This window comes from Pelodiscus sinensis, chromosome 1 (genome assembly GCF_052426305.1).
Source record: "Pelodiscus sinensis isolate ZL-2025 chromosome 1, ASM5242630v1, whole genome shotgun sequence".
NCBI classification, from domain to species: Eukaryota; Metazoa; Chordata; order Testudines; family Trionychidae; genus Pelodiscus; species Pelodiscus sinensis.
This window is the reverse complement of record NC_143052.1, coordinates 70,735,028-70,761,886: the sequence shown is the minus strand read 5'-3', so window position 1 is coordinate 70,761,886 and position 26,859 is coordinate 70,735,028.

Below are 26,859 nucleotides of genomic sequence, written 5' to 3'. Positions count from 1 at the left end.
GACTTCCGGTCAGGTGAGGGGGCGGAGCTAGGCTGGCCCCAAAATGGCTCCCAGAGGGTTTCTTCTGCTTCCGGCTCAGAGGGCGGCCATTCCACCCCTCTACAGAGCCACAATATGAATAACGAATATAACCCACACTACCATGTCTTATTGACAGGAAAATGTAGTCAGAAACCAAGGGAAGCAGGAAGCATGCTCATAAGATGCAAGATCTGGATCCAAGGAGACTCAGGAGCTGTGGAGGTGAACAAGTAAGTAAGTTTCACTGGTGTTCTGTCTTCTGTTCTTAACTCATCCTGTCTGCAATATGCAAACCTATGTTTGATGATTACAAGTGCATGTGTGTAAGACACAGATGGAATAGATGGAATAAATATGAGTTCCACAGACCTGCTCTGCCTTGGGGGTTTCTAGTAGCTGTGCTCCTGTGTGGGCCAGTGGACTGCTCCTCAGCTCAGCAGAGAAGACAACAGTCAGGCTACTGCACCTGGATGGCACCCTGGCAGATAGCACTAAGGGGTGGGTGAACACACCTTGAGTAACTTCACTGTTATTAGGCAAATTTCAAGTCACCTGACCCTGCCTTTTTCCCCACACTTTTGGAAAAGGGCACCAATTGTGGCACAAGAAGGGCACCAAACATGGAGGCCAACAACAAGGTAAAAAAATCCAGATGGCCAACGTGGAAAATGCTATGATTAGAAATTCACCCCAACATTTCAATGAATCTGGATGCTAAAACACTTTGAACATTTCACTCCACGGAGCATGCTCCAATCTAGAGTTTCATAGTCTTCACTGATATATCCCTGTAGTTGCTCCTGCCAGGCACCAACACTCAGAGCACCTGCTTTTGCAAAGTACAAGAGGACAGGCTGTTGCCTCCTCCCACATCCAGTAAAAAGTGATCATTTATTTCCCCCGACTGATGGCAGTTTGCACAAAGTCATCCAAAATTCAACAGCTGTGCTTGGGCCTTAGGAACAGGTGCTAGACTATGAGTCAGAAGTTGTAAGGTCTAATCCCAGCTGTTGCACTGGTGAGGGCAAACAAATCTATACCTGCCATAGCAAGGCCACCCACTCTTATTTTTATGGCACAGGCAAGTACCATTGTACCCATTTTAGAGGATGCTAACAGAAGTCACACAAGACTACTTTCTGCAGAGATGGAAACAGCTCAGGTTTGTATTATGGCAGAACCAAGTTGTATGTGGGCCTTGTCTTTGCATCTACATAATGGGGACAATGTTTTCTTTTGTCAGGGGAGAACCGTAAATGTAAGTTTAGTGATGTTTGTAAAGCCTTTGTACCGCAGAAGATCCCAAGAGGAAAGTACTATATCTATTCAGCACCGGCTCACACTGAATGATATAAAAAGAAATATTGATCTGCTGCCCATTCCCTGAACATCCTATATACTGAATGAAGCAGAAGTCCTGTAGAAAAGATAGCATGTGTTCATGCAATTAAAGAATATCATAATTCATACACACAAAGTGCCTACAATTATACGGGCAACTTTATTGCATGTCCTGATTTTTATTCAGTGCTTTACTTTGCAAAAGTAATTTTATTTCAACATTTTGACTGTGTGTGTGTGTGTGTGTATGTGTGTGTGTGTGTATGTGTGTGTGTGTGTGTGCATGCGCACAAAATGTGCACATACTTTCCACTGCTATCAAGAGATGCTATATATATAAGCAAAAGTCCCGATGGGGGAAGGAGGTTGTTTATAGAAATAGTGGCTACTCCAGCATCTAATCTATTGTATATAAGGTACTCCAGTTATTGACTTTATTGAATTTATTGTATATGATAGAACAATAACTAGTGTCTCAGACAGCAGTGTGTGGCAAGCGTGGGAGGAAAATTCATTTTACAAGAAAAATGGCAACTATGGGTTGGGTAATTATCTGGTAGCTGAAAAAGTTACCAGATAACCAAGCTATTTTGCACTGAACCTGCTTTAAGCATCAAATGAAGGAAGTCTGCTTCTCCATTTTTCCTATACTCTAGCCTGATTATTATGTTTGTAAATACCTGTTTCAATTCTATGTATTATGAAGCACAGTCACTGGAGGGTACAGTGCATCTTTATATATAAGGTTTGCCGTAGTCAGAGTTCTTGGAGAAGACTGACCAGGGACAAGGGGGGAGAGGTATAGAAGAGGAAAGAACTGATCATCACATTTTTCATTTTCATTATGAACAAACTTGATAACAGCCACAGTGTTTCATAGACTGCCCTGTACAGCTGATTTATATTTCTGCATTGTTGTATGTGTCTTGCCTTGGCTGACTGCCATTAAGGACATTGTCCAATTCACTGCTCCCTGGGGTGTGCTTCCTCTCTCTATGAAGTCAGAGGCACCAAATCTTGTCTTTTATGGGACACAGCAGCTACAATCTGTCAAGACAAAGCTTTTCAATATGGCTTTATACGTTAATGTTTTAGACGCCAAATTATGATAAAATTGGTTTTCTCCCATGCACTGAAAGTTGCAGTTGTTGCTTAAGCACCAATTAGAGCTGGCTTACATCTTTTGGTTAAGATAAAAAGTGCTACTCAGCATTTAATTACTGTGAAAAATCGTTTAGGTATAAAATGCTAACACATGTTTTTTGTAAGCTCTCAGACATACTTACCAATTACCGAGGGACAGCCTTAAGGATAAAGCAGTGTAGAAAACAGATCCAGGTTCTATTTCCAGCCATGCCACATACTTTGGTGAACTGATTTATCTTCCGGTGCACTTTCTGTCATTATTTACACCTATGAAAACTGTAACCTTAACAGAGTGGCAACATTTTATGCCTACTTTGCTCACCTGGAAATGGCTACAAGGAGTACAAAACACTCACAAAACAGTCCCTCTGTAGCAGCTTCTCTATCTGTAAAAAAGGAGTCACACTTACCACACAGAGGTGCTGAGATTTAAATGTATTCATATTGTAATGGCTTCAGATTTCCATGTGGAAGGGGCTATATAAGTGCATGATTTCCATACTTTACCCAGAGAAAAGATCTCTTACAAAGCCTTCCAGATGGTTTGCCCTTTTAGAATTCCCAATATTAATTAACTCAGGATTCATCAGTGAAAAGTTAAGATTTAAAAAGCTTCACTGTCAGCATTAAGCTCCATCTTTGACTTGCTTTTTATTCTGTGTTTAATTAAAGTTATAATATGTAGTTTACCAGCTCAACAATAATTTGCTAAGAAGTTTGGCCCCAACAATATGCAGTAAAACAACGTGTGCATGCATGTTTGGGAGAGAAGATGAAAAGGGGGTGCTGAGAGGAAAAACAGGTGGGGAAAATAAAGGCATCTAATTTAAGCTTCCACTAATCCAGACCAGAATTGAAAGCAGAAGTTGGGAAAAGAATTGGAAAGGTTCCAAGACTGCAATGTGAGAACAGGTGGGTTACAATGCATTTTATTTCTATAAATCTTAAGATATTATAAGTCTACATCTGCAGTTATCAGAACGTAGGTGACATCTACTTTTGAAACATTTGCAATGTTAATATGGACAAAGACTTCGAAGATTTTGCTCATCATTTTGTTCTGATCTGGAATTTTTATAATTCAAGATTGGCTCAGACCAACACTTTGAAAATGAACATGCCCAAATACTGCATTAGACTGAACAAATACAGACTAAAGTCCTAAAGTTGTGTCTTAAGACTATGGAAGATGTAGAACTGAGATGCAGTGTTTCAGTGCTGCACTATAGTAATTTTATGAACACTGTATGCCACTTGGTCAATGAGAAGTTATGGAGGAGAGATAGAGGGATATTTATAATATACCTATAATCAGGGCTCGACAAATTATACAATCTACTTGCCCGTGGTGAGTAGATTGTAACCCGGAAGAGCCGAGTTCAGGTGATCTGCACATGCGCAGAACGATCTGCGCATACGCAGATCACCGGACAGTGCAGCTGGCGAGCGGGGCTCGCCACGGTTCAGCGAGCCCTGCCTATAATGCTTGAAAACAGTGGAGGCCTTACTCTGTTTGTGAAAGCAGCATGATGACTTCCCAGATAAAAACAATCAAGCACACACTTGAAAGACAATGCCATTTTTCCAAGCTACAGGCTGAAGTGACATTTTTTTAGCATTCTGAAAGGCTAGAAACCAGCTAAAAGGTGTATTGATCTCTGCAAAAGGGGCTGGGGAGAGAGTGAGAGTTATCAGGGGTTACCTGCCAGTGAGCTCCGACAGGGAGACAAGGTAACAGTGAGAGGGTCTGGGAAAGAATTGATAGGGAGCTAGTCCTGTGAGTACAGTACCCATGTGGAGGAAAAGTAGATATCTAGGAAGCAGGCTTGTGTTGTTTATAGGCTGCTTAAGATATGTGCTCTGAACTGCTTTTGTTCTAATAAATACTTTGCTTTAAGTTGGCTCTTTTGGTTAGTGCTTACAACTGCCATTGTCCCAGAGGGTATGTCTACACATCAAAGTTAATTCAAAATAACAGCCGTTATTTCGAATTAACTTTCCTAGTGTCTACACAGCCAAACTGCTATTTCTAAATAAATTCTAAATAGCGGCGTGCTTATTTTGAATATGGTAAACCTCATTCTATGAGGAATAACAGCAAATTCGAAACAGCTAATTCAAAATAAGCACTGTGTAGATGCTTATTTTGAAATAGGGGGCCTCCAGCCCTTCCCACTGTGCCCTGGTGGCCACTTTGGGCCAAACCAGGAAAACTCATCTCCTCTCCCCCAGCCCTGGAGACCTTAAAGGAGTAGACTTTGGCCACAGTGCACGTGCCAGCTCCAGGCCTGCCAGCAGTCGCTGCTCCTGTCCCAGTGGCCCCACAATGAGCCAACCAGCCAGTGCCAGCCAGCCGTCCACCGCCCAGTCCCCCAGCTCCCAGGAGCCAGCCAGGGGCCAGAGAAGGCAGGAGCCTTCCTGGACTAGTGTGGAGATCATGGACCGCATTGAGGTTTGAAGTGAGGCCTCCAACGTCCATGATCTCTGCACTAGACAGAGGAACGCAGCTGTCTATTGCCGGTTAGCTGCCAGCATGGCCACAAAAGGCGCATGAAAATAAAAGAACTATGGCAGGCATATGCCAAGGCCACACAGGACAGCTCCCCAACAGGGGCAGACACCTGCCCCTATTTTGATGCCCTGGACTGCATCCTGGAGAGCGGGATGGTCCATGCCACCCCGGGGGCAGCGATCCAGGAGCAGAGGGCCCTGACCAGGGCATGGAGAAGGAGCCCCAGGAGCTGCAGGAGCTGAGATAGAGCGTGCCATGCTGCCAGGGCCCCTGAGCCGTCCCAGCAGCCGAGTCACCAGGGTCATCCGGGGACGCAACAACATGTGAGTGCCATCACTGTTCCCTTACTGTGGGCGGGGGGGACCAGGGACCATGCGTATGGGCCTTGCTTACCACGGATCACGCAACAACCTGTGCCCATGCGAGCAAATGCCATGCCACCCCTGGGCAGATGGCTCCAGCTGGCTGCCACACACGGGCATTGGCCTGTTAGCCAGATGCATGTGTGAAGAGACATGACATGCTTCTGATCCCGGGGTGGGACACAGCAGGACACCCTCCCTCTATAAAGCCATTCTACACAGAGGCAGGGGACATCTCCCCCCCACCTCAGCCATACTTTACACAGCACAGGCATGGATGCGGTCTCAGGGCAGCTCCCACTCCCGGGGATAGCCAATCATTCTGACCATGGCCTCTGTGCAAGCACATCGGCTCTGATGGTGCAGGGAACTGTCATCCTCGCCTTGCAGAGGGGGGCTGGGGTTCATCCACTGTGTCCCCAGGGATAACTGACCACTTCTCTTTGTTTCTCCACAGCCACACCAGCTGCACGTGCAAGGTGCACCACCCTGCCCAGGACATCCTCCCACACCCGAGGGCTCCACAGGACCACCCAAACAGTACCGGGGTCCTGACAGCAGCACCTGGCAACACTGCAAGCCCTGCACCGCACCTTCCAGAACTGGGTGCAAGAAGACCTGGAGCTCCAGCAGGAGCAGCTTACCCAGGGCCATGCCATCTGCCAACACCTGCAGGCTCTAGTGCAGAGCGTGCTGACTTCTGCCGCTCCAGCGCCTGCTGCCTCCCCAGCTACCACTCCTCCCATTCCTTCTCCCTCTCCTGCTTCTCCCTCCACACCTTCCTCAACCTCCACACCCTCCTCCCGATCCCCCCGGGGATGCCGAGGCTCCTGCATCCACTGTGCTGGGAGTCAGTTGGCCCGGCGAGACCCCCCACCACTGAGCTTCCTCTCCCCCTTCTTCCCCTTGCTTCTCCCTTCCAGCTCCCTCCTCACAGGTTTCCCCCTCCCCTCTCCCACCCTTTCTCTCCCCTCTCCCACCTCCTTTCCCCAGTCTCACCAGAGTTTCATCCTTTCCCCCCCAGTTTTGTTAAATAAAGAGAGTTTGCGTTTATGAAAAAATGTGTATTTTATTTTACATTAGAAAGGGAAGTTGGAGGAAGGGGGGTAAGTGGAAGGTCGTGAGGAAGGAATGAGGCACAAGCACCCAGTGGGGCAGACCAGGGAGGCTCTTAGTGCTCCTCAGGGTGGAAGCTCTCCTGCAGGGCCTCCTGGATACTGACCGGCCCCCGACGGACCTCCCGGTTGGCAGCCCACAGAAAGTGCTGCCAGGCTCGTAGCAACATGTCCATGAGAAACACCAGAGTGCCCAGGGGCAGCTCTGGCTCCATGTTGCATAGTGCTATGGTGTCCCGAGTGAGGGCAACCAGAGCATGCAGAGACCAAATGCTTTGCTGTCCCTCAGTGAGGTAGGCAGGGAAACCTGAGAACCGGCTGCCCCGGGGTGGGGGTAGTGTCCCTTTAAGCACAGGCCTCACACAGTCTCAGGCAACAGCCACATACAGACAGTCCTGACCTGATGCCCTGCCTGACCTGGTTCCAGCTGGCCTTAAATCTGAATCAGTGTCCACTCGGTGTGGACGCGGTATTTCGAAATAGAAAAAGGCTATTTTAAAATGCATTTTGTGTGTAGACGCATTATTTTGAAATAACTTATTTGAATTAACTATTTCAAAATAAGATATTTCAAACTAACGTTGTAGTGTAGATATACCCATAGGGAAAAAACTTGCAGACTGCTGAGTTGATGAACTGTTGCAACCCAGGACCCAGTCTGAATGGTAGAACCATGTGATTCCACCCTTGTGGAAGAAGGTGCGAGGCCTGAGACATAGGAGGTGTGCAGTTAGAAATCAGGAGGGTCTGAGGTGCAGTTACCCCAGTAAATATAACAAAGCCCAAATTGATTTATAAAAGAAAATCAAATGTATCCTCACAACTCTTGCATAATTAACAAGTATTTTAAGCATGGTTTTGTCAAAAATTAATTTTGATAACATTTCATTTACATTTTTTTTAATGGAACCATGTGGGAAGTTTTTTTTTCAGTTTTCAAAAACAATGAGAATTTCTGTGGCACCTAAAAGACTAACCAACTCATTTGAGCATGAGTTTTAATGAGTAAAGGCCACTTTGTCAGATACATAATACAAGGTTCTACTCACAAAAGTTTATGCTCAAATAAATCTTTAAGGAACCACAGGTCTCCTCATTGTTTTTGCAGATACAGACTAATACGGTTACCGCTCTGAGACGTCTCAGTTTTCAAAAATTCTTAATTCTAATTTCTAAAGCCATGCCTACACTAGGAGATTATTTTAAATTTAATAAGTTTGACTTCTGGGCACCCAACTTTACAAATTCAAAGTTCCGTGTCTTCTCTATGGGGAAGAATCGAATGTAGTCCAAGGAAGTCGCCGTTAATGTGGACATGCTACCTTGGGATCCGAGTCCTAGGAAGCACTCTGGAGAGCTGTGGGAGGCCTCCTGGAGGCCAATTAGTTTGAATTAGCAGCATCGGAACATCCACACTAACGTTATTTTGGACTTACAAGTTTGGGAATAGTGTTATTCCTTATGAAGAAGCCGGACTACAGAGTTTGAATTCTGCGGTCCCTTATTCCAAAATAACAGGTTTGGTAGTGTGGATGCATCACTGACAAAATCAATCTTGGGAGCCTAATTTCAGACAAAGATCCTAGTGTAGACCAGGCCTAAGAAAATACCAGCCTTCTTAGTCTTTCATTGCCCTTCCCCTTTTGTCTACTAAAAAAGTGGGAAAACAGCTTAAGTGGAGAAGTAACACTTTTGCTTTCGCCCTTTTAACAGTTTTACTTTCTCTGGCACGTCAAAAGTTAAGTTAATTTTAAAAGTGACTTTATTTTGGTTGTAACACTGTCTCCCACTTTAACTCTTTTTAAGTAACACAAAGTAACACTGCTCCTCCCAAATGAGTGATTTTTTTTTCATTTACTTTCTTTCTTTTAAAAACTCCTCCTTCCTCCCCTTTTCCCCCTGGAAAAAGGTGGAGAGCAACAAGGTGGAGAGGGATTTCCTCATAGGTCGAGAGTAGCATTAAATATATACATGCACACTGCCACTACCTTTTTTAATGGGAGAGGGAAAGTTTTTTAAAGGAGTGGGATTTTTCCCACAAAAATTACACAAATATTTTTCAATCAAATTTGTATGCATTTTTTAAAAAAAATACGTTGTTTATTTTTGGCAAGAAGAAGGAACCAAGTTCGACCTGGTCTAGTAACACAAGAGGTCAAGTTCTTCAAGACTTCAACACTACGCATCTACATGCTGCAGTAATATTACTCAGCATATACACATTGTATGAAAGAATCTCTGTGATATCCCTGTAAGGAAAATTTAGGTACAGTATATACAGATAATGGAACAAGTACTGATTGGTTAAATGACGTAAACAATCCTATCCAATGCACCATTTGCTAATTTGATATTAGAAGTCCTAATACTCTATCCACTAGATCAGGGATTCTCAAAATTCATTGGACCCTGACTCCCTTCTAAAAAAAAAATTACTTTAGGTCCCCTTCTTGCTCACAGGGGTGGTACTTCAGTGGATTCAGGCTTTCCCTGGGGAGAGGAGAAGGGAGTGCAGGCAAGGGGACTTAAACCCAAACCCCACTGCTCCAGGAAGGGGGGGCCTGCAGCTTGAGTCCAGCTGACCAGGGCTACAGCCCTGAGCCCCAGCAAGCCTAAACTAGCCCAAGACAGTCATGACCCACTTTGAGGAACTGACCAGCAGTTTGAAAGCCACTGCCTTCTTCTACTTATGTGATTTGATAAATAAGACCTGAGTGTTTAGGTATAAAATGACAGACATGAAAGAGGTTTATGGATTTGGAATTTTGATCTTTGCTTATTTTATGATTTAGAGTTAATTCAGACCAAACCCTTGGATAACTTGCACACACACACACACACACACACACACATATAATTTTGGCGTAGATTGGAAATCTGGAGCCAAACTTACATTTGACTCATTGCTAGCGAAAGCATTTTATAGTAGTGTTTCTGTTCTATGAGGGCATGCTCATGCATGCCTTGTACCTAACAGAAGAGATGAAATATGTCTTTATGGGACTTATGTTTAAGGTAATGCCTACAGAACTACATATCTGTTCCTCTAGCACAGGGTCGTATATAAACTCTATTGGTTTGATGTACTGGGAAATAACGCCACTCCCCTGGCTAGGTATCTTCAACAGAGAGGAATTAATTACAGGAGAGTTTCTGCTCCAGACTTCTAATTTATTTTTTGAAGCCATAACCCATTTGTTTCTATAGCAGTAATTATGATAAAATATTGACGCAAGGACAGTACAGGGAGATTGCACTATAGATTTAAATGAATTATGGGAATACTTTTACCTTTTAAAGTCTAAGCTGAAATTCTTATATTTTATTCTGGTAGGCTACTGCCTTTTGTGATGTTGCTGAAAGATGATTAAGTGTATTATCAATCTAAAGTGATAATCAATTTAAATTGTTACTTTAAAAAAAACTTGGCAATTTATATCAGCCTGTAGCAGAAGACTGTATATTATCCTGAGACCAACTCATCTATTTACTTGGGGAATTGATGGCACTGCTAAACACAATTCACTTATCTGCTGTTTTAGGTGAACAGCTTTTGTCAAAGTCATCAGTGGCACAAGCTGTTTACTTGCTTTCAAACTGTGAATGGTTGTTTCTTTCTGTAGACTATATGGCATCTCTAACAAGTGTGAGAAGGAACAAAATGAATGCCTAAGTAAGAAGATGTTTCCATATGCTATTTTGGGAGGACTGTGAGGCTATGACTACATTTTCATGTATAACATTTTCTTTGGAATGTACATATGGCCTGTAGATAGTGAATTTTATGCTCTATTTCCAAAGTTCATTCTTGTGGCATCTGGTTGCTGATGTTTACATATGCTGGTGATTAGATCTTGACTAGGCTTTGAATATTTTTTAAAATGCTAACTTAGGATTCTTGCAAGGTATCAGCAAAATCCTGGAGACTAAAAGCCAACTTCCTTCACAGAGGGAAGGCAAGGAAAGACTCTCCCTACCTGCCAATGTCTCAGTCCTGATGCAGGCTTTTGTTTTCTTCTTCCCCTTCCCCTCCCCTTCCCCTTCACGGAGCGTGTGCTGTGACTGGCAGCTGGAAACTGTTGGCTTCTAATTAAAGTTTGAATTCTAGAAGCCTCTGCTGATTGGCTGACCTTGGTAGGGGGAAGGACTTTCAGGCAGTCCAGGGCTTTATAAAGCAGTGAGCAAGTGATCAAGGAGCTTGTGAACAGGTGAGTGCTAACAGGGAGTTTAGAGAGGGAGTTGGGAAGGGGGCGAGATTCTCTTGCCTTTCTTTTAAATCCTTGAACAGCAGGTATGGATGGTGATAGGTCTGCTGTTGTTACCTGCACAGCATGTGCTATGTTTGTCTTCCTCACGGAAGAAAGAATAGATTTCATATGCACTAAGTACAAACTGGTCACCATTTTGGAAGAAAAAATTAGAGGACTGGAGGCCCAAGTGTCGACCCTACGCTCAGTCAGAGAGGATGAAGACTTCCTCGATAGAAGGCAGTGTTTAATCCTGCAAGCACGGTAGGTGGAAGAGCCAGAGAGGGCAGTACAGGACCAGGAAGAGAACTGGCAGCATGTAACTTCTAGAAGGGGAAAAAGGCCAGCACAGGAATCCCCCAATGCTATAGAGGCAAGTAATCACTTTCGGGCTCTCTCCACAGGTTCTGCAGTGGTGAACGCTTTGGAAGGCACCTCACAAGGAAGAAACCGGAAGGAAATACCATCTACTGGAAGACATGGGTGCGTAGTCCTAAGGATGGGGGTTCCATGACCACCATCCCCAAAAGAAGATGATGGGTGGTGATGATCAGGGACTCCCTCCTAAGAGGGACTAAGCCATCCATCTGCCATCCGGACCTGGAATCTCGAGAGGTGTGCTGCTTACCAGGAGCTCGAATTCAGCATGTGACTGAGAGGCTTACAAAACTGATCAAACCTTTGGATCGCTACCCCTTCTAGTTTTTCCAACTAACGATATGGCCAAGAATGACCTTGAGCAGGTTACTGCAGATTATGTAGCACTGGGAAGAAGGATCAAAGAATTCGGAGCACAAGTGGTGTTCTCATCCATCCACCCTGTTGAAGGGAAAGGACTGACCAGGGATCATCGAATTGAGGAAGTAAATGCGTGGTTGCGCAGGTGGTGTGGGAGAAAGGGCTTTGGTTTCTTCAACCATGGGACTCTATTCCAGGCACAAGGATTCTTAGGAAGAGATGGGATCCACCTAACAAAGAAAGGAAGGAGCATCTTCACGGGCAGGCTTGCAAACCTAGTGAGGAGGGCTTTAAACTAGGTTTGTTAGGGGATGGTGACCAAAACTCTGAGGTGAGTGGGAAAGTCAGATACCGGGAAGAAATGCAAAGAGGAATGAGCAACAAAGGAGGACCCCTGAATCAAATGGAGAAGATAGGGCGATCAACTGGTTATCTGAGGTGTTTGTACACCAATGCGAGAAGCCTGGGCAACAAACAGGAAGAACTGGAGGCCCTGGCCCAGTCCAAGAAATATGATTTAATTGGGATAACAGAGACTTGGTGGGATGACTCGCCTTTTAAGAGGAATAAGGGATCTTTTGGAAAAGGCTTTATTTTCCGAAAGATCCGCATCTAGACTGGCACTTTTTTCCGGCAAAGCTCCAAGATGGAAAAAAGCGGCAGCCATTTTTATGCTAATGAAGCGGGGAAGATTTAAATCCCCACTTCATTTGCAATTGCGATATGTCTAATTTGCATCCCTTTTACGAAAAACGGATGCAGTGTAGATACAGCCAAAGAGCAAGTCATGCCTGACCAATCTGATTAGCTTTTATAATGAGGTAACTGGCTCTGTAGACATGGGAAAGTCAGTGGATGTGATATACCTTGACTTTAGCAAGGCTTTTGATACCGTCTCCCACAATATTCTTGCCAGCAAGTTAAGGGAATGTGGATTGGATAAATGGACAGTAAGATGGATAGAAAGCTGGCTAGAAGATTGGGCCCAGCGGGTAGTGATCAATGGCTCGATGTCAGGATGGCGGTGGTTTCTAGCGGAGTGCCCCAAAGTTCGGTTCTAGGACCGTTTTTTTTTCAATATCTTTATTAATGACCTGGATGAGGGGATGGATTGCACCCTCAGCAAGTTTGCAGATGACACTAAGCTAGGGGGAGAGGTAGATACACTCGAGGGCAGAGATAGGGTCCAGAGAGACTTAGACAAATTGGAGGATTGGGCCACAAGAAATCTGATGAGGTTCAACAAGGACAAGTGCAGAGTTCTGCACTTGGGATGGAAGAATCCCAAGCATTATTACAGGCTGGGGACCAACCAGCTAAGTTGTAGTTCTGCAGAAAAGGACCTGTGGATGAGAAGCTAGATATGAGTCAACAGTGTTCCCTTGTAGCCAAGCAGGCTAATGGCATATTAGGGTGCATTAGGAAGAGCACTGCCAGCAGATCCAGATATGTAATTATTCCCCTTTATTTGGCTCTTGTGAGGCAACATCTGGAGTATTGTGTCCTGTTCTGGGACCATTCCCCCCACTACAAAAAGGATGTGGACGTATTGGAGAGGGTCCAGCGGAGGGCAACAAAAATGATTAGGGGGCTGGAGCATATGACCTATGAGGAGAGGCTGAGGGAGTTGGGTCTGTTTAGTTTGCAGAAGCGAAGAGTGAGGGGGGATTTGATAGCAGCCTTCAACGTCCTGAAGGGAGGTTCCAAAGAGGCTGGAGAAAGGCTGTTCTCAGTAGTGACAGTTGGCAGAACAAGGAACAATGGTCTCAAGTTTCAGTAGGAGAGGTCCAGGTTGGATATTAGGAAAAACTATTTAAGAGAGTGGTGAAACATTGGAATGGGTTACCTAGGGAAGTCGTGGAGACTCCATACCTAGAGATTTTTAAGTCTCGGCTTGACAAAGCCCTGGTTGGGTTGATTTAGTTGGGATTGGACCTGCCTAGGGCAGGGGGCTGGACTTAATGATCTTCTGAGGTCTCTTCCAGCTCTATGGTTCTACAGTTCTGTAGTTGAATCACTTCTGCTCTGAGTGTAGTTATTTCTCTGTGGTCAGTCATTGGCCTGTCTGCTGGGAGATCTGCATAAAAACAATTATAGCAATTGTTCAATAATTGGTAGGGCTGGCCAGAAAAAAAAATCAGAGAAACTGAAGTTTCAGAATTTTTTTTCTACTGCAGAAAAGCCAAGGGGAAAGGCCAGGAGAGGTCAGCTTCACACTCCACCAATAGCTAAGTGGTTATAGACTTCCCTAGGATGTACCTTACTCCAACCTCATTGAATACTTTTAGGGTTCTAGAGACTATTTTGCCCTTTGGGCCTCAGGTGAAATTTGCAAAACTGCTTAAGTGCCATTTTCAGAATGACTTAGGGTACATCTACACCGCATCACTATTTTGGGATACCAAAGTATCCCAAAATAACTACCCAACATCTTCACAGCAAGCCTGTTATTTTGATCTCGCTATTCTGACTTCCCTGTAAACCTCATTCTACAAGAAGTAAGGGACATTTCAGAATAGCGGTATATTTTGAAATTTGATACTGTGTAGACAGCGCCAAATGATGAAATAAGCTATTTCAAAATATCATCGAAATAAGATACGCAATTTGTGTAGTTCAAATAGCATATCTTATTTTGAGTTATGGTGCAGTGTAGACATACCCTTATATGCTTACATCAATAGGTGTTTCATGCCTAAGGCCTTGTCTCCACTTCCTGGAGATCGATACTGTGGAGGTTGATCTCCCGGGAGTCGATTTAGTGGGTCTTGTAAGGACCTGCTAAATCAACTGCTGATCGTGCTCATGTTAATTCTGGTATTCCATCAGGCTGTGAGGAATAAGAGAAGTTGATGGGTGAGTTTCTCCCATCAACAACATAACTTAGTTCAACTTTCTTCCCTAGTCTAGACCTGGGCTAAGAAACTTTTGAAAATGGGAATTAGGTAGTATTGGTAATTTTACTTTTTGTCTGCATGAGACAGTTGCATTAGGTTAACATTTTTTTAAAACAGATTTAGTTTAAAGTGATGCAAACACTTCTACACACTTTGATTTTATAGGAGTGACTTCTTGAAGGTTAGCTTTAAAAAGATTCCCAACTAAAGCTCAATGAAAAAAAGCCTGGTCTGAAGTAAGTGGCCTCCCAGACTTTGGCACTGGTTTGTCTAAAACAGTTTTAAAATAACACTGTTAGTTGTATTGGTGCCTTTGTATAAACAAAGAATTAGTGGCATTACCAGCATGTGTTGCCCTGTTCACAGACAAGACCAAATTCTTCTGTTCTAAACAGACGGCACCAAGAAACTGCTGGGCTAGAATTCACATACAAATTTGACATCCTGAAAAAAAGTTTAAATAGAAACGTGGAGTGGTTCTCACATTACAATACATAATTTCCCCATCAGGTACTCTCACCTTCTCATCACTATTGGAGATGAGCTACATTTACTCCAACTTAATTAGCATAGATGTCACACTCCCATTTCTGTTTCCTTTCCTTTTTTCTTTTCTTTTCTCTTCAAGCATCTGAGGAAGTGAATTGTAGCTCACAAAAGTGTATGCCCTTATGCCCTAATAAATGTGTTAGTCTTTAAAGTACCACGGGATTCTTTGTTGTTTTTGCTGAAACAGACAAACAGGGCCACCCCTCTGAAAAGTGCAAATCTTGAGTCGTTTGAGTAGCTATTTCTGATCAAAGGAATTTTGCTGGTGCCAGTCTGGAGTCATTGAGGCCAAGATGGTATCCAATTATAGCAGATAGCACTGTACATTAAAACAAAAGCTTCCTACAAACATCAGAATCTTAGATTTAAGAGGTCAGTGCTACCTCCCCATTCCCAATTTCTCATGGCGCAATTTTCACTTTCTTATTTCAACTTCCTCTTAAAGGGGAGCCAAAAGGGCCAAAGCACAGCATCCTGTCTCTTCCTCTGTACTCCTCATCCTAGCTGTAACAATGGATTGGGTTAGCTACCGCTGTAGACTTATTAGAGAAAAAAGCAACATGTGAAGAGGTGATTAAGCTGAGGATTGCTTGTGAAAGAGCTATTCAAGTGATGTTTTATCAGTCTCACACATTTCTTACTTTCTTTCTGATCATCTCTTTGGCTGTCTCCTGATGTTTTTGCAATAACTATACAACTATCATTGCTGGATGTCAAGCTGCTAGATGGTCACCTACACAGCATAAAGAAAATACATGTTTCAATATATATCAGACCAGAAGAAGAAAGTGATTAAGTCTATGAACACCACTACTCTGTACTTTCTGGAGACCCTGGTAAGCTCCCCATCCCCGGCCTCTTAGCCCCCTGACCTGACTCCTGCACCTCCCACTCCCTACCCTCATTCCTGCACCTCCACCCCATGCCTGAGCACCCCACAAACCCAACCCCCTGCTCTGAGACTCCTCTCCCATCCTGTTGTCATATACAATCATGTAAATAAATCATGTACATTTTCCTTTTAATTTACAAAAACAAACCCCAAACATTATTACAATTAAGGACCCAAGCAACGCTGGGTATATCTGCTAGTTATAATATACATAAATGGCTTCACTAGGTGTATTAAAAGTAATTCAACGTTAATTTAACCAGTGTGGAAAATTTTAATACCAGTTGTACCTCCAAAAACTGGCATTCTCTGGTCCAGCAACATCCATCGTCTGGCAGAACCAAGGATGCTCCTGGACCAGAAGCCTAAGGGCAGGAGGGCCAGCCAGAGCTGGGGCAACAGGGTTGGCAGCCCAGCTGGGGGTAGCACAAGACTGGGGCAGGAGCCCTGTGGCAGCCTCCAACAGCCCACCGCAGCGTGGGACTGGAGTCTTTTGGCACCCCATAGGACTACAGAGCCAGGGCACTGCAGCAGCTCCAATGAGCATGGGACTGGAGCTGAGCCCTGCAGCAGTACACTAGAGCATGGGGCTAATGCCAGACCCCACATCAGCCCTCTGGAGCATAGGGCCAGGGCTGGAGCTCCGCGGCAGGAACCGGAGCCTGTGCTACCCAGAGAGCCGACAGCATCTGGGCACACAGCCCATCCAGGTTGAGGGTAGGGTAGGGTAAAAGGCAGGGTGCCTGCTGGGTCAGCCTGCCAGCAGCAGGCAATAGGCTTGGAGGCTGGTGGCAGGAGACCTCCCTTGGTCCAGAAAATTCTCCCGTTCAGGATTGGTGAGATTCCGACAGTGCTGGATACCAGGAAGGTCTGACCTGTACAAGGAACATCCACTCCCTAGCTCTAAAGTACAGAGGCATTGTCACACTTGTAGAAACTGAAATGCAAGTATATTGCTGCTTGTAGTTGTGAATGGGTATGTTCTGCTATTTATAAGTCCTATTTCAAATGAGAGAAGTTTAGAACAATGTACTAAAAAATGTAAGGGTGGGACATTCTTGTGAAGGCAACTACACGAATAGATAGCAATACTGCTTAAATTGCTATATTTCCAGTAGAAAAGAGATATCAAGGGAAATGTGTATAATTAATCAGTGGTTTTTGTATACTGGCATTTATCCTTGTTTTATATCAGCTGTAAAAAAAATGGCAGCATCAAAGCAAAAATGGAATGTCCGGGTTTTACTTTAATTCTTCAAAGATATTAAATTAATCCCTTTGCAAGTCTCACTTCTTCCATAAAGCTCTTCAAAAAATAAACTGTGCTAGATTCCCCTTCACCTCACTGTGGTGTCCTCACTTCCCTGTACTAACTCACACTTTATTTGTGAGTTCTTTGAGGCTACATTCAACTGTGCACAAAGCCTTGATACAAGCAAAGGTGAGAATTCATAAGAGAATTCATTCAGCAGGGTTGAGAAAAGCATTAACAGGCTAATTTCAGGGGGTGGATAGGGATTTAAAAGGCAAATACGTCTATTATTCCCGGTCGGCCCAAAAACATTGCACCTTTGGCAAGGCATGTCTGATGGAGCAGGATATTGTAAAGTGCTGCATATAAGGGAACTCATTGACTTCAGTGCAATTTCTTCACCCAGTGTGCACAGAAACATATCCCTTGTGTGTTTGTACAAAATGTGGGTAGGGTACCTCTACACTGGAACCGGAGAAATCATTCCTAGCTCAGGTTGACATAGCTGTGCTAGCTGTAATCAAACTAGTGCTCTCAAAATGGAAGCATAGCAGCCACAGCAGCCACTGCAGAAGAAGCGAGCAACCCAAGTACAGGCCAAGGATCTCAGATGGAAATCTAGTGAGGGTGGTTAGCAGTGTTCCCTGTAAGCTGTGTGCTTGGGTGGCCACCCAAGAGAAATTCCAATGCTGGCCAGATGATTAGCAGCTGGCAGCATGTGTTTCTATTGGTGGTGCACATCTGCACATGCCTTGGTGCATATAACAAAATTTATTCTGCAAATGAACAGAAAAAAAATTAGAGGGAACATTGGTGGTTATCCCCTCTCACTGCATTTTAGGCATTTGGTTTAATAGTCTAGCTATCTGTGAATCAATACAATTCATTTACAAAAGTAAGCATACTAGACAGGACCAAGTCCTTCAGACAATTTTTTTTTAAGCTAAAGCTGTGGCAAACAATGGCACCAGAGCATGGACATAAGTAAAAAAAAAAAATCAAGGTTATGATTAAACTCAGGCACAGAAGTGGGCAAATGGTTCGAGGAGCATAACTCTGATTTGGCCTTTGGCTGCAGATTAATACCTTTTCATGGAGAATTAAAAGGAAAAGAATGTTTGTACAGGTTGGCGCTTTGTATTTTTCCTTTTGGGCTGATTATGTTGCATAAAATACAGATGGTGTAGATAGATGGAACAATTGGCACTTGCTTTGCACTTGCTTATTGTACGTGGAGGCTGTATTGCCTTTGGTTGATCAGGGGTGGGGAACCTTTTTGGGGGCTGGGGCCCACAGAAAAATCATTTGGGAACTGCACACAAGTGTGAAGTCCTCCCCCTCCCCCCAAATTCTCACTGACATGGCCCCTGATTGAGGAGAAAGACACTCCCCACATTCCCTTGGCACACCAGAGCCTAGGAAGGTCCAGTCTTGTAGATTTCGTGTGCTCCAGGCAGCGGGGGTGGCTGAAGCACCAGCGCAGGCTCTCTAGTGCTGTGGTTTAGGGGCATCAAAGAAGGGGTGCTCTCATTCTGCAATGATCGGGAAAGGAGACTAACCCACACAGGTGAGAGAAATGTTCTAGGTGCTAACAAAAATAGTGTTGATCAAAGCATATACCTTATAGGAGGGGGGTTTTTCAAGGTGAAATCTAGACCTATAACTGACTTTTTTAAAATATATAAATCATCTTTCAGTGCTGTAGTCCCACAATTTTGCTCTCTGTCACACAGTAAGTGAAAACACCCGGACATTACTTAGCCTTTCATCCTGGATCCTTTCACCCTTGCATTGTATGTGTCCATTTATGTAATAGTGCGTCCTCTCACTACAGAGAACTAGTTGCATTGTCAGATTCTTTGATCAGCATTAGACATGTAAATCTTAACAATGTAATGATGGTAAGCGCCACGTTTCCATTTCCTGTTTTGCTGGTATAAGCAATTTCAGTTTTTATCTTAGCAACTTGCTGGTAAATGTCCTGACATGTCTAAGTTGACAAGTCAGACGGGAGGGTGGGGGAAAGCAGTAGAAGTAGATTATATTACTTGTAAGAAAAACTGGGGGTAGTGGGAAAAATATGAACTTTTTGGCAATTTAGAAATCACATTTCTATTTGACATATTCCCTTTATAGTTTTATTTCTTTTTGACTACTCATGAAAAAAGATATCAGGTCCATAACATGTACATATTGTCGTTCAATAAATTGTGTTTAAAAAAGGCAAGAAGAAGTAGCATATCAGCCCTTTAATCAAGGGCCCAAAAATAAATTATAGAACTGACAGTAGAAGCAGCACCAAACTGTCACATGTTATTTTAGTTTTCATCACTATGATATCTTCTGAACACCGACAGGCATGAATGATTCCTCCTCAAAAAAGGAAGCCGCTTTTTCAAAAGAGAGCACCCAGGCAGTCTGGATGCTCTTTTTTGAAAAAGCACAGTTTGCATTACATAGCGCCTTTTTTCGAAAGAGCACGTTCAAAAAAAGGCATTATTCCTCCTAAAACAAGGTTTTCTGCGGTCAAAAAAACTGCCGCATTCTTTTGATTTACTTTCGAAAGAACGTGGCAGCAGTCAAGATGCAGGGGAAGTTTTTTTTAAAAAAAGGCCACTTTTTTCGAAATAACCCTGTAGTCTAGACATCCCAAGGGGACATCTACACTGCAACGCTATTTTGGGATATCAGAGTACCACAAAATAGCTATCTCACATCTTCACAGCAAGCCCATTATTTTGGGCTCGCTCTTCCAAAATCCTCATTCTGCGAGGAGTAAGGGACGTTTCAGAACAGCACTTTATTTTGAAATATGGCACTGTGTAGACAGAGCCACATGACAAAATAAGCTATTTCAAAACAGCATCGAAATAAGATATGCAATTTGCATAGCTCAAATTGCATTTCTGATTTTGAATTACAATACAGTGTTGACGCACCCCAAGTGGACTCAAGATTGTTGCCTAAATTTCAAGCCAGAATCCTGGCACTAGCACAGTTAAGTGAGCTGAGCAAAAGTATGTTACACCATTAGAAGTAGGGAAGTATGCAGTTCATGGCACATAGTAATTAAATGAGCCATGCAAGGAGCTCTCCACAAGCTTCATAACAGGGACTGCTCCAGACTGGGAAGGAAATTTTAAAACAATCTAAAAATGTTCTAATTGTGCAGGCCTAGTTCTTCCTAAGACCACAAATAGCTACCACCCTCACCTGGAGAAAACCAAGGGCCAAATGTCCCCTCCCTATTTTTAGTGGCTTATCCAGTTTAGAATACAGAAACAAGACCACATGAGGGAGTAACACATAGCAAAATATTTTACAAAGCAACTTTTAGGATGAAATTGGTTCAAAGTATTTCAATAGTTATAAGTATATGGATTCCTGAGAGACAACTTATTTGCAAACAAAAAAGGATGAAATTTAGCAATTTACCAAATCCTTCAACCAGCACTATTGCTAGCACAGTCTTGAATACCCAAGGCACCAATATATTTTTTTTAAACTGAGTCTTTCTCCATTTGCAGCTAAGCAGTACAAAGGGGATTTGAAAAGTTCCTGTTAGGCTACCACAAGGGGAATATATTTTGGATTTTTGTCTTCATATGAATTTTAATGATAATGAAAAGTGCTCAGTTGAATTCCCTGAAAACTCAAGTCCCCTACTATCTACAAAGTAAACACTACACAAGAACCTTCACCACCACTTGCTAAGAAGGTACATTTACCTTCAGTCGAAAGAATGCCTCAAGGGCAAAAGTTTAATGCATATTTAAATCCTGGGACTGATGAAACTGCCAGCAAGGATGCCTGTATATTGAACTGAGACCACCAACTCATTTTACATAGTTCAGACATACCACAGATGTTAGTCACCCTTAGTGACCACTAGTCAGAGTAGACCCAGATCAGTAACCTAAAGGTGAAAGGCTTTGTCATTCACTACCAATTCCCTGACCCATTCAGATCCCCATGAACATAATGTATGGATGCAGATTTATGGCGATTAGGCAACTACATCATCCTCTTGCTTGGCTCTGAAGGATGATACTTGCACCACCAATATATCCAGAAGCTTCAGGGGGTAGCCAAGTTAGTCTGTACAGGATAAACTTAAAAAACAACAATTGGTCTGGTAGCACTTTATAGACTATCAAAACATGTAGATGGTATCGTGAGTTTTCGTGGGCACAGACCACTTCTTCAGGTGACCAGAGTTCTTCTACAGTTTAATCCAAGGCCAAGCTATGAAAAAGGGGGAGAAGGAGCTGGGACAGAAGAAATAGAAAGGTCACTATCATCCAAGACCTCTTCCATATTTCCTGGAAATTAAATAGGGTACATCTTACAATGGAATAGTTTTTAATGCAGTAGTAAAAGAAACAATGGAATATGTTACCCATCTATGGCCTGTTCTATCAACACAGAAAACAGAGCAGCACTATACATGGACAAACATTTATTTTAAAGTGACTTTGACCAGGCCTTATCATCTGAACTTGCTTCCCTGACGGTGTTGCTCACCAAAAATTTAAGCATGAGCGCCAGCACTTTCAGCCTCACCATTGCTTCTTTGGAAGGGAGCTGTGATGTCACTAGCACCAGTTAATGGAATCTCTGAATATATCAGGGAATAAGAGAAAGCTAATAAATAGGAGCTTTGCCCCTTGTTAACATACATCTCTTGATAATCAGAAGCGAAGAGAAAAATATGTACCAGTTTAATGTTTTGGTGAAATATAGCAGCAGTAGGTCTATTACTGAAGTTTTATTAGGTAACAGCGGAGAGTTACTATGGCCAACAGTTTTTCACAAAAAAAGAGTCGTTTTTCTTTAACCAAATTGGCTAAAGTACCAAATTGCAGTACATTTATCATGTGCTTAACTTTAAACCTTCCTCCCTGTTGATCAGCAGACTCTCTACAAGCTTGCTAGACAGGATTTTGGGTCTAGATTTTTAAAGAAATACTAGAAATTGCTCCTAGCTCAACACAGTCTGGGCTGACAATCTGGAAATATTGGTGTCCTGAGTGTCAAAAATGAAGAACTACAGGAAAGGGAGGTAATGAGTTAAAGATTTTCCATTGTGAGGTCTTCTAAGATTTCTAGCAATACTGAAACAGATGAGAATACATGTGGCTGTAATGGAACAAGTTTTCATGCTAGCTGTAAAGTCTTAGAAAGAAGAGACACAGGTGGATGTCTGGAAAAGTTGAAAAAAAAGGGGGAGACTTAAACTGTAGAAATAACAGAATAAGGCATATTGTTCATATATTTAAGGTCTCCATTTCGACTTTCACAGATTTAATGTATAAAAAGGTAAGAGGTTTACATCCAAAGAAGATATGTTTTCTGCCCCAAAGAAACAAACTTTAGTTACCTTCATTGCCTCCTCCTACAAGAAATTCTACTTTTCTCCTGCAATGTATGCTACAGACTCAATGGCCAAATTCAATCCAAGCACAACTCCCTCAGCCTTGACATCCTTACCCCAAGCATCAATTTGGCTCATTATGTAATTGCAAATAACAATGTTCTCAAACTTGGGGTTTGATTCAGATATCAGAAGTCCAAAGGCAAAGAGCACCCATGACCTGCAGAAATTGATGGAATTATATCAAGGGATGAATTTGGCCCATGTTGTGAAAATATCATGTTTTGTTCTCTTTTAGATTGTTCTGTAAAGGCATAACGTATACAGTTACATTTATTATTCCTAGAATGGAAATTAAGCTATTTTTATGCCTCACGAATAGCATGCGGGCGTAGGTAATTATTGTTTGGAAGTATGGAAAGTACATGTTAGGAAGAGAGAAATAAAAAACACACAAAACACAGTTTTTCAGTAGGTAGGATAGGAAGTAAAGAAGAACAGTATATTAATCTAAAAAGGGAATTCTGAAAGTCTCAATGTGAGAGTTAAGTTTCTAGGACATAAAGATATTTTGCTCTGAATTCTAGGTAATCACTCATAGCTGGATTAGTGATATACAATTGATTATAGATACTAAATGAATAATAAATTGTACTTAATAAGTAATCAGTCAGCATTGTTAATAATTAATGGCCCAGTCTTACAAGGCCGCCCCAAAATCTCTTGTATTGGGCAAAGCATTCTCAGTTCCCAAAGTGATTAAGGTTAAATGCTTCCCATTAACTTCAGTAGGAATTGGATTGAATCAGAATCTCAAAAGTACCGGTAAGGATAATCATTGCATTGCAGGAAGCACTCTGGGCCTTCGGAAGACTGGATCCTTCATTGCTACAACTATTGACTAGAATAAGGATCAGCAACCTACGGCATGTGTGCCATAAGCGGCATGCAAGCCAATATTCTGTGGTATGTGGAGCAGGAGCTCAGCCCCACCGCTCCCCCCAGAGCAGTTTGAGACTCAGCCAAACAGCTGCATGCTGGAGCACCAGCTTGCACCAGCTCCAGCTTCCTGATTGTGGGCAGGAGGGGTGTGTGCATACATCCCTGAGGCTGCCCCTGCCCGGCCTGGGTGTGCAGCTCCCGGAAGCTAAGAGGTTAACACTCCCCTATCTTGCATTACAGTCTCTGCTCCCTGCTCCAGAAGGGGGCGGAACTGGACCTGCTCCACAGATCAGGGCTGGGTGACTGGTCACATATGGGTGCCAGGGCCCGGGCTATGCCGCGCTGCTCCCTGCAAGGTGAGTGTAGGGGGTGGGGAGCCCTTTCCCTAGTGCCCCATTGCACTCATTGCTGCAGGCTGCAGGTGAGGGGTGAGCCCTGGGCAAAGGGCTGGGCCATGCAGGGAAGTGACTCTGCCCCCCACTGACCCCTCCTTGCCCCATCACTGCTCCCAGGGGCTGAGGGTACCAGTGCTGCTGCCCTGCTGGTGAGTGCACTGAGGGGAACAGGTATGTGTGGGTAGGAGGAAGGGTGAAGGAGGATGCAGGGGAAAGATAGAAGGGGGCAGGGGCTGCACTGCGGGGGAATGGGGTGACGTGAGTGGATCAGGCCGGGGGGGGGGATCATTGGGCTGAGGAGAGTGAGGCTGGAACAGAGGAAAGATGTGAGAGGGATTATAATCTTCTACTTTTTCAGATCACCCTGCATCTATGTTTACAGATCACCTAGCCACAGTGGTCAAATAAGCTTGTCCTTGGGGCACCATAGAGAAATACTGCTTTCAATTTATGAACTTTGACCTGTAGTATGGGGGCAAATGACAGGCATATGGGTTTCCATCACTTGCCCGGTATAATATGCACTGTGGTTCCTAATTGTAAGCCATCAATAGTCTCCAAGATTCCAATAGCTTGACCAGGGGTCTGCAACTTATGGCTCTAGAGCCAACTATAGCTCATTATGGAACCAGTTATGGCTTTTTTGCCATCCCAAAATACATACAATTTTTTAAATTAACAAGAAAAATTAATTCAAAATTTAAAAACATGTAATTACTCATGTCAAGTCTTTTTTTGTCTATTTCACCTTTAACTAGCAAAACATGTAGATGGTATCATGAGCTTTCCTGGGCATAGACCACATCTGAAGAAGTGGGCTGTGCCCACAAAACCTCATGATACCATCTACATGTTTTGTTAGTCTAGAAAGTGCTACCAGACCATTTGTTGTTTTTTAAGTTTATCCTGTACTGACTAACTCGGCTACCCCCTGAAGCTTCTTACCTTTAACCATTTATTTTAACAACCATCCATCCTCTCCACTCTTTGGAGGTTGTGTATATTCTCTTTCTATTTCATTGATTGAGAAATCTTTCAGTCATCATAAATGATAGTGAGCTCTGTGACCTTCTAACAGTAAAAATGGCAAAGAGAAAGGCAGTGATGAACTTTGTAAACAAGAAAGAAGTACAGTTGGATAATCTTATGTCTGTGTGTATGGACGGTGCTCCTATCATTTTTGGAAAATTCAGGGGATTCCTTGTTCTTTTGTCAGAACAGCTGAACTGCCCGCTTTTGAACTTTCATTGCATTGTGCATCAGGAAGCACTTTGTGTGCAATCTTGTGGAACCAAACTCAGAAATTTAATGGGAATGGTCATTCTCATTGTCAATTAGATTTTTGCATGAGCCCTTAATCACTGTCAATTTCAGTAACTGCTTGAGGAAGTAGATTCTGAATACTCAGATCTACTAATGCTCAGCAATGTTTGCTGGTTATCTTGTGGCAAAGTTTTGTCTCATTTTGCTGCCCGCATTAATGAGATTGTCATTTTTGGATATGAAGGGTGTCATACACCACCAGGCTTTTAGGCTGTGACTTGTTACTCAAGTTTTACTATCTCATCAACACTACTGGTTATTTGAAAGAGCTGAACCTTAAGCTACATAGGCAAGGAAATAGAGACCTGATTCAGCAGTCAGTGTTTGGATCTGAGTCAAAATTAACTGTCTTCATCAAAGATATCAAGATGGGCAGACTCACACATTTCAAAAGATTATGAATGCTTTGTGATTCGTATCAGAGAGAGAATCCAAATAAACACCTTCAGGAACTCAGAAACAAACCCAGCAAGCTGCTGCAAATCAAGGCTTTCATTTGGATTCTCTCTCTGATACGTGTTGGATTCTCTCTCTGATACGTGATAAAGTGTTTAAGTCTTGTTTTGTTGACTTTTGCAAACATAGTGCTCTGTTTAAGTTTAAACAAAAGACAGGACTGTGCAGCATTTAAAAGACTAACAAGATGGTTTATTAGGTGATGAGCTTTCATGGGCCAGACCCACTTCCTCAGATCAAATTGTGGAAGAAAATATGGTCATGCCAATTTTCTTCCACAATTTGATCTGAGGAAGTGGGTCTGGTCCATGAAAGCTCATCACCTAATAAACCATCTTGTTAGTCTTTAAAGTGCTGCATAGTCTTGTCTTTTGTTTCAGCAAGACCAGACTAACATGGCTACATATCTATTACTGTTTAAGTTTATGATTCATCCACATTAAGAGTCCATTGAAGAACTGGATTTGACAGTGATTCCAGGCTTCTCGGTCAGCAATTTGAAAATGGAAATAGCAGATTTCAAGGAGTCAGATATTTGGGTGGAAAAATTAGTCAAGCTGAATTCTGATTTAGAATGCCTTGCTCAACAATGTGCAGAATTGGCCAAACTGCACAAATAGGCTGACATGAAGAAATTGGAGCATGATGATAATCTGAATCTGCCATCTTAGAAAGAACTTCCTGTTAATACAACACCATGCAGAATGTCAGCTTGGCCTTACTTTCAATGTTTGCTTGCATGGATATATGTGAGCAGGCTCTCTCTCATTTGAATCATATCAAAGATACTTTGTGCTTAAGATTGACAGAAGACAGCCTGTATGCATGCATGAAGCTGAATTTGACCAGTTATGATGTAAACTTCAAAAAAATGTGCGAAAAGATGCAGCAGCAACAGTCCCATGAGATAAAGTCTATGAATACAATGTTTCAATTATGCTAGTATTAATCATCATGTCAATTATCAATAACATTAAGTTGAATATTTTCAGTCATGCAAATGGGCATTCTTATATGACTCTTTGTTGACCACTTGTTTTGAATTTTGATGTAATTTGGCTCTTTGGTTTGAAAAGGTTGCCCACCCCTGCACTAGGCCAAACTGACTGTCTGGGGATCAGCAACATATGTGGAGGCATTTTCCATATGGCAATAGCAGTCCGCTTCTTAACAGATATGCCCGTTGCTGCTGGAGGTAGTTTAGCACAGATCTTTCCTTTTTTTAAAGCTGACTTTATCATCTGAAGAAGTGGGTTTTGCCCATGAAAGCTCATGATACTACATATATATATATATA